General features: G+C 46.4%; 1 non-coding gene across 1 annotated transcript; it reads left to right on the top strand.

The window, feature by feature from the left end:
- Positions 1-5,704: 5,704 nt before the first annotated feature.
- LOC118143337 (U6 spliceosomal RNA) lies at positions 5,705-5,811 on the top strand. Its single transcript, XR_004727564.1, has one exon. It is a non-coding gene; the product is annotated as a U6 spliceosomal RNA (small nuclear RNA).
- Positions 5,812-8,052: the final 2,241 nt, after the last annotated feature.

Raw genomic sequence — 8,052 nt, 5'->3', positions numbered from 1 at the left:
TGTTTCCTGATTGAAGCATTCCTCCCTCTGGAACTAAGACCTCTAGGTCACAAGAGCATAAGGTTATGGGGCCAGGAAGCAAAGATTTTGCTAATGGGCTACGAGGGGTAATAATGATCAGTGCTGCTCTCACTTTCACCCCTTGATTCCTGGACCTGTGAGTCCTGACTGGGTGGCAAGGCTGATACCACTGTGAGTAGAGAAGCTGACAGCACTGTGGGTGAGACCTCTTCCACGGCAAAAAGACTCACCAGAATGTAGGGGCTCAGTGCCCCCCACTTTGTCAGGATCTTGCCACACATCCCCACCTCAAGTGATCAGATTCCTTTCTTTCTCAGTCACTGCCCTCACTTTAATAGTAGGCATTCTGCCAGGCTAGGAGTACAACTTCCAATGAAACTCAGCCAGACACAGGGCGAGATTCCATGTTTGACTTTCAGCAATCTCAGCCCTCAGCTACAGGGAATAAGGGTGAAAAGACACCATCTATGAAGCAGAGCAAGTGAGCCCTCACCAGACACAGACTTGATTGCTGCCTTCATCTTGGACTTCCCAGCCTCTAGAACTGTAAGAAAGAAACTTCCATTGTTTATAAATTATGCAGCCTAACGTGTTTTGTTGTAGTAATCTGAGCCAGCCAAGACAGTCTTCCTCCAGCCTTGCCCATCTCAGTTGATGACAACTCCTTCCTTCCAGTTTCTCAGGCCAAAAACCTTGGAGTTTTTCTGTACTCGTGTCTTTTTTTTTTTGAGACAGAGTCTCAGGCTGGAGTGCAAGACCTCTTGGGTTCAAGCAGTTCTCCTGCCTGAGCTTCCCAAGTAGCTGGGACTATAGGCATGTGCCACTGTACCTGGATAATTTTTGTATTTTTAGCAGAGACAGGATTTCACCATGTTGGCCAGGCTGGTCTTGAACTCCTGACCTCAGGTGATCTGCCTTCCTTGGCCTCCCAAAGTGCTGGGATTACAGGTGTGAGCCACTGTGCCTGTCCTCAAAAATTTGTTTTCTAATACTAGTTTGATAACAATCTTTCAGTGTAGTTGATTTTCTTTATAATCATGAGTATTGTATTTCAAGGATTGAATAATATTGGCCAGGCGTGGTGGCTCACGCCTGTAATCCCAGCACTTTGGGAGGCCGAGGCAAGCAGATCACAAGGTCAAGAGATTGAGACCATCCTGGCCAACATGGTGAAACCCCGTCTCTACTAAAAAAATACAAAAAAATTAGCTAGGCGTGGTGGCATGCACCTGTAATCCCAGCTACTTGGGAGGCTGAGGCAGGAGAATTGCTTGAACCCAGGAGGCGGAAATTGCAGTGAGCTGAGATTGCACCACTGCACTCTCCAGCCTGGTGCCTGGTGCCTGGTGCCTGGTGCCTGGTGCCTGGTGACAGAGCAAGACTCTGTCTCAAAAAAAAAAAAAAAAAAAAGAGAAAAGTGGGCCAGGTGCGGTGGCTCAAGCCTGTAATCACAGCACTTTGGGAGGCTGAGGCAGGTGGATCACGAGGTCAAGAGATCGAGACCATCCTGGTCAGCATGGTGAAACCCCGTCTCTACTAAAAATACAAAAATTAGCTGGGCATGGTGGCACAGGCCTGTAGTCTCAGCTACTCAGGAGGCTGAGGCGGGAGAATTGCTTGAACCCAGGAGGTGGAGGTTGCGGTGAGCCGAGATCGCTCCATTGCACTCCAGCCTGGGCAACAAGAGCAAAACTCTGTCTTAAAAAAAGAGAAAAAAGAAAAGAAAAGAAAAATATGACTGTGAGAATTCAGAGATTCCAGAATACCATGTGCTCTGCCACAGCTGTCATGGTAGGGCATCACAGGCCTCATGCATCCTGGGCCATGTGAAGCAACTTCAAGCCACAGTGCTCCTCCTTCCTGCCTAATCCTCCTGTTTTATTGGCTGAGTCCACTGGCTGCACTTTAACCAAGAGGCTACTCCCTTAGTTCCTTTTCCTTTCTTCTTTTTTTAGAGACGAGGTCTCACTGTCACCCAGGCTGGAGTACAGTGGTGCCATCATAGCTCACTGTGGCCTCGAGCTCCTGGGCTCAAGAAATCCTCCCACCTCAGCCTCCCAAGTAGCTGGGACTACAGGCACACACCACCATGCCCTGGCTAATTTTTTTTTTTTTTTTTTTTTGAGACAGAGTTTCGCTCTTGTTACCCAGGCTGGAGTGCAATGGCACGATCTCAGCTCACCGCAACCTCCACCTCCTGAGTTCAGGCAATTCTCCTGCCTCAGCCTCCTGAGTAGCTGGGATTACAGGCACGTGCCACCATGCCCAGCTAATTTTTTGTATTTTTAGTAGAGACGGGGTTTCACCATGTTGACCAGGATGGTCTCGATCTCTTGACCTCGTGATCCACCCGCCTCGGCCTCCCAAAGTGCTGGGATTACAGGCTTGAGCCACCGCGCCCAGTTGGCTAATTTTTTTTATAGAGATGAGGGTCTCCCTGTGTTGCCAAGGCTGGTCTCAAACTCCTGTCCTCAAGAGATCCTCCTGCCTCATCTTACTAAACGTACCTGGATTATAAGTATTAAATCACTGGGCATGGTGGCTCATACCTGTAATCCCAGCACTTTGGGAGGCCAAGGAGGGCGGATCACCTGAAGTCGAGAGTTCAACACCAGCCTGACCAACACGGAGAAACCCCATCTCCACTAAAAATACAAAATTAGCTGGGTGTGGTAGCACACGCCTGTTATCCTAACTACTCAGGAGGCTGAGGCAGGAGAGTCACTTGAACCCGGGAGGTGGAGGTTGCAGTGAGCCAAGATCGTGCTATTGCACTTCAGCTTGGGCAATAAAAGCAAAACACTGTCTCAAAAAAAAAAAAGTATTAAATCAAGTTTAGCCTAAAGCTTCCTCCTTACATATTTTAGGTTTGACCCAAAGGTTCCTCTGTACATCATGGACTATAAGCTAAACGGAATGGTAAACAGACTATAGCCTGCTCTTGTATCAGTCACCGAGTTCTGGCCAATTAAATGTGGTCAACTGTTCCAACCATGTTCTAATAAGGCAAACGCTGAGCTGTGACCCATCTGGCTGTTTCTGCACCTCTCTCCCATTTTTTGAATGTCACTTTCCTTTTTCTGCACGTAAATCTTCTTCCAACACATGGCTGTGCTGGAGCCTCTGATCCTCCTCTGGCTCAGGAGATGGCCCGATTTGGCAGTCCTTCTTTGCTCAATTAAACTCCTTTAAATTTAATTTGACTAAAGTCAATTTTTAATTGTAGTATTTAACACAGGTGTGAGCCACTGCACCAAGCCCACTAGTTTCTATTCAGTGACCTAGCTTCCTGCCAATACAGGGCCTTGTCCTGGTGATGGAATGCTGGGACCGTGCATTCTCTCTGTTGCCTCCTGCCCTCCACATTCCCCACTGCTGGCTGTGATGGTCCTTTCTCCTGCCCTCCACATTCCCCACTGCCAGCTGTGATGGTCCTTTGAGGAAGGATCTTTGGAAAGCTTCCTAGCGTCCTTTGCCCTGCCTGCTGGAGTGGAGCGCCTGGTCCCAGAGACTGCTGCAAATGGTGCTGAGTTTATTACATCCTCTGATGCTAGGCTTTGAGCTGCCTAGAAGCCCTGGGTAGAATCAGGCTCTATCTGCATTGGTTGTGTTTGTTTGTTTCCATTCTCTGGGGCTACTACTTCTCCACAGACCTCTTCCCTACCTAGTTCTCCTCATGCCTCATACCCAGGACTACCCTTTGGTTCTAGTCTAGTTCTCCGGAGCAGGAGAGAAGACATGTAATTCCCCTGCTACATGATGATTCTTCAGAGCTCTTTCCCTGCAAGTTCGGCATTCCTCCTTTATGATAGTTTCTAACTCTTTCTGCAGCGGTGCATACACTTCTGCTTCCAAAGTCCTGCTGGCAGGGCCGCTTGTTAGAACCAGACCCATTGTTCATGTGCTTACTGCTTAAGAGGCTCATCACTTGTCTCTAATGACTTGAAGCAAAGAACGAAGCTGTTTTGAGGCCAGGCACGGTGGCTCACACCTGTAATCCCAGCACTTTGGGAGGCCGAGGTGGGTGGATCACAAGGTCGGAGTTCAAGACCAGCCTGACCAATATGGTGAAACCCCATCTCTACTAAAAATACGAAAAGTAGTTGGGATTGCATTAGCGCTTTCCCCTGTATTTTCGTAAAAAAAAAAAAAAAAGAAAAAGAAAGAAAAGAAAAATTATCCGGGCCTACTGGCCGGCACCTGTAATCCAAACTACTCGGGAGATTGAGGTAGGGAACTGCTTGAACTCAGGAGGTGGAGTTTGCAGTGAGCCGACATCCCACCATTGCTCTCCAGCCTGGGTGACAGAGCGAGACTCTGTCTCAAAAAAGAAAGAAAGAAATTAAGAAGCTGTTTTAAGAGGAAAGTCTGCTTTTGAATCCAGCCCCGACTTAGGTTTTTGGCTTAAATGAAATAGCATCTTTCTTCATGTATAGCAGAAATACCCAGGAAACCACTTCAGTTCTCTGGGTTAGAGTATAAATGTTCTAGATGTTTCCTCTCTGAGCCAAATAAAAGGAATCCTCAGAATTTCTAGAGGAATTTGATATGGAAGACTTAACACATGCTACCCTGCTTTTTCCGCATGAATGAGGACCAAGGGCATCTTCCTCCCTGGCACAGGCTGGAATCGCTTGGGCTACTAGCAAGCAGGTTGCCAGCGTCTATGCCACTAGGAATCAAAGGGACTGGAAAAATCTCGGACCAAAACACATTCCGAGCATCACCCTTACCTCGGTGTCTAAGATTTCTCTATTCGAGATTCCTATCGGCTTGAGGTGTCAGAGTTCCCGGTCGTTGTGCAAACTGGTTTTCTGGAAGGACCCTCATTTCTGAATGCCTCTGCTTTTTCCAGCAGAAGAAGCAAGTCACCTTTCTGTCACCCTCAAGGGGCCAGGTCCCAAGTCCTGAGCTCCGGTTGGGAGGAGATAGTTTGAAGAGCTCTGAAAGAGAGAGGGTCAGCCCGGAAGACTGGGCAGGGGCCCCTAGTGTGGGAAAAAGATGGGAGTGCTGGGAGGAAGCTGAGTTTGGAATACAGGTGGGTCCCCCGCCTGTGGCGATCTCTGTCTCCCTCTGGTGGTTTCAACTCTCACAATTGTAGGCATTCTTTGTAAGTAACTCATAAGATTCCCAACACGGGGTGAATTTTTACTCTTTTGGCTCGTGTCATTTTTCTCCCAGCAGCTAGGGTCTCTGCATTTTGTCCTGTTGTCATGGTAACTAGTGCTCTGCAAGCTTCGGGAGCTGAAGCTGTAGAATCGGCTCCTTAGGGAGGCTGCTCTCTGTCCCCAGCTCAATGGGAAACTGCAGACATTTGGAAGACGTTGAATCATTCTAGTTCATAGAATAGCTTGCCGGGCTGACCCTGAGCAAGTTCCTTCACAACTCTCAATGAACAAAAACTATATTGTCGTGGTGAAGATTGTATGAGAAAACTTATCTGAAGTTCCTAGCGCCATGCCTGACATACTATTTTAAGTGTTCGATAAATAACATTTGCCTTCCTACTGAGTCAGACTCCACAGGCAGCAACTGAAAAAAAAAAAAAAAACACAGGCTGGGCGTGGTGGCTCATGCCTGTAATCCTAGCAATTTGGGAGGCCGAGGTGGGTGGATCACCTGAGGTCAGGAGCTGAAGACCAGCCTGGCCATCATGATGAAACCGCATCTTAAAAAAAAAAAAGTGCTCGCTTCGGCAGCACATATACTAAAATTGGAACGATACGGAGAAGATTAGCACAGCCCCTGCACAAGGATGACACGCAAATTCGTGAAGTGTACCATATTTAAAAAAAGAAAGAAAGAAAAAACACTGCTCTAAGTATTTCTCTTTTTCTCTCTGCAGCCTTTCGTGGAAGTTGCCATGGTTCCACATCCCTAAACAACACCAATGAGACACGTGGCAAGTTTCTCTTCCTACCTCTATTTCAACCACCAGCTGAACTCTCCTTCCTGAGTGTAGCAGAAGCTGTGGCCTTCAGGCAGGCGAGGCTTGGTGCCTCCTGTTTGGCCAATAGGAATGACCGACGCAGGGTGGGGGTGGGACCAGCAGTAAGAAGCCCAGAACAATGACCAGAGCTCCCTTTCTGGGGAGAGCTGGGCTGGAGACAATCTATGCACTGCTGATCTCCCAAGGAGAGAGCGTCAAGGATGAAAAGATGGTGTCCCACAGGCCTGAGGCTGCACAGATCTAGTTTTTTCCATTGAGGACAGCAGGGACAGTAAAGCTTCCCAGGTCCCCTTTCAACCTGCCAGCTGGCATGTCACCTACCACAGGGGAAGCCAATCCTACACCTTGCACAACTTAAGAGATTATGAAAGTATCCTGTTAGCTGGGTATGGACCCCAGTGATAAATAGACCCATGAGTGAGCTAAGGAAAGGAACTGGCCCATCTGGAAGGAACCAGCCCGAGGAAAAGCAGGAATATATGAATGCATTCAGTAACTTGAACCAAAAAGGAACAAGAAGGTACAATTGAATATTTGGGTAATGGTTACACTAAAAGCCAATACTTCCCCACTACACGATATATCCATGTAACAAAACTGCACTTGTACCCCTTAAATTTATAGACATAAATAAAAGAGTTTTTTTTTTTTTTTTTTTTTTTTTTGAGACAGAGGCTTACTCTGTTGACCAGGTCGGAGTGCAGTGGTGTGACTGCAACCTCTGCCTCCCGGGTTCAAGTGATTTTCCCACCTCAGCCTCCCAAGCTGAGACTACAGGTATCTGCCACCATGCCCAGCTAATTTTTGTATTTTTAGTAGAGACAAGGTTTCACCATGTTGGTCAGGCTGGTCTCAAATTCCTGACCTCAAGTGATCCACCTGCCTCAGCCTCCCAAAGTTCTGGCATTACAGTTATGAGCCACTGTGCCCAGCCAAAATAGAATAGATTCTATTACAGCATAAAATACTTTGTGGAGATAAGAAACATGAGTTTTTCATTTTAAATTTCAATTGATGGATTTAAGAAGAGGATAGTTGCAAGCTAAATTAGTGACCCAGAATATTCAGTGAGAGAAAAATCTCAAAACATACAGCAGAATTACAAACAGATGGAAATATTGAAGAAACTGACAAAATACTTGAAGTCTAGATTCAGTATATGTAACAGTAAAATGTCTAGAAAGATTTTTTAAAAAGAAAAGTAGAAGAGAAGCTGTAATTAAGCAGACCAATAATAATGACAATAAATCCTATGTACTAAAAAAAACTGAGTATTCAAAGGGAAAGAATTTACCAAGTTCCAATCTGGATTAATAAAACTCTTAAGGAAATTACTGGTGAGCTGGGCACGGTGGCTCATGTCTGTAATCCCAGCTTTGGCCAGGCTGGTCTTGAACTCCTGACCTAAAGTGATCTGCCTGCCCCAGCCTCCCTCCGTGCTGGGATTACAGGAATGAGCCATTGCTCCCAGCCAATATAACTGTTAAGTTAAAAGAAATATATTCAAGCCTGGGTACAGTGACTCATGCCTGTAATCCCAGCACTTTGGGAGGCCAAGGTGGGCAGATCATGAGGTCAGGAGTTCGAGAACAGCCTGGCCAACAAGGTGAAACCCCATCTCTACTAAAAATATGAAAATTAGCCAGGCATGGTGGCAAGCACCTGTAATCCCAGCTACTCGGGAGGCTGAGGCAGGAGAATCACTTGAAACTGGAAGGCAGAGTTTACAGTGAGCTGAGATCGTGCCATTGCACTCCAGCCTGGGGGACAAGAGCAAAATTCTGTCTCAAAAAAAAAAAAAAAAGAAAAGAAAAGAAATCTATTCAAAATTACACAAAATTTGGAGAATAAATCCTACACCTACTTCTGTTTGATGAAAATATTCCAGAAGAACTCTAATCAAACTGTAAGTAAATCAGAAAGAAGACCACAAGATTGCAGTGATGGGTAATGAACTTGTGTGTGTGTGTATGTGTGTATGCATGTGTGTGTAGTAATACTGGGTAAGGGAGCAGAAGGATAGTTATAGCATTCTTTTTTTTTTTTGAGACGGAGTTTCGCTCTTGTTACCCAGGCTGGAG

Source organism: Callithrix jacchus, chromosome 7 (assembly GCF_049354715.1).
Source record: "Callithrix jacchus isolate 240 chromosome 7, calJac240_pri, whole genome shotgun sequence".
Taxonomy (NCBI): Eukaryota; Metazoa; Chordata; class Mammalia; order Primates; family Cebidae; genus Callithrix; species Callithrix jacchus.
This window is presented reverse-complemented; position numbering and strand designations above follow the sequence as displayed.